Source organism: Arachis duranensis, chromosome 8, assembly GCF_000817695.3.
Source record: "Arachis duranensis cultivar V14167 chromosome 8, aradu.V14167.gnm2.J7QH, whole genome shotgun sequence".
NCBI lineage: Eukaryota > Viridiplantae > Streptophyta > Magnoliopsida > Fabales > Fabaceae > Arachis > Arachis duranensis.
In genome coordinates, this window is record NC_029779.3 from 22,635,599 (window position 1) to 22,636,424 (window position 826).

The window sequence follows — 826 nt, forward strand, 5'->3', positions numbered from 1 at the left end:
AGTCTACAGACTTATGCTATTCCCTTTTGCTGTAAGAGACAGAGCTAGGACATGGTTGGACTCACAACCTAAAGAAAGCCTGGACTCATGGGAAAAGTTTGTCAATGCCTTCTTGGCAAAGTTCTTTCCACCTCAAAAATTGAGTAAGCTTAGAGTGGAAGTCCAAACTTTCAGACAGAAGGATGGAGAATCCCTCTATGAAGCTTGGGAAAGATACAAACAATTGATCAGAAAGTGTCCTTCTGACATGCTTTCTGAATGGAGCATCATAGGTATTTTTTATGATGGTCTCTCTGAACTATCCAAGATGTCTTTGGATAGCTCTGCTGGAGGATCTCTTCATCTGAAGAAGACGCCTACAGAAGCTCAAGAGCTAATTGAAATGGTTGCAAATAACCAATTCATGTATACTTCTGAAAGGAATCTTGTGAACAATGGGACAAGTCAGAAGAAAGGAGTTCTTGAGATTGATACTCTGAATGCCATTTTGGCTCAGAACAAGATATTGACTCAACAAGTCAATTTTATTTCTCAAAGTCTGTCTGGAATGCAAAATGCACCAAGCAGTACTAAGGATGCTTCATCTGAAGAAGAAGCTTATGATCCTGAGAACCCTTCAATGGAAGAGGTGAATTACCTAGGAGAACCCTATGGAAACACCTATAATTCTTCATGGAGAAATCACCAAAATTTCTCATGGAAGAATCAAGAGAGACCTCAACAAGGTTTCAACAACAATAATGGTGGAAGAAACAGGTTTAGCAATGGCAAGCCTTTTCCATCATCTTCTCAGCAACAGACAGAGAATTCTAAGCAGAACCCCTCT

The 826-nt window shown here is 40.0% G+C and overlaps 1 non-coding gene across 1 annotated transcript; it reads right to left on the bottom strand.

Annotated features, from left to right (window-relative positions):
* Positions 1-145: 145 nt before the first annotated feature.
* LOC127741341 (small nucleolar RNA R71) lies at positions 146-253 on the bottom strand. The gene has a single exon (XR_008002293.1). It is a non-coding gene; the product is annotated as a small nucleolar RNA R71 (small nucleolar RNA).
* Positions 254-826: the final 573 nt, after the last annotated feature.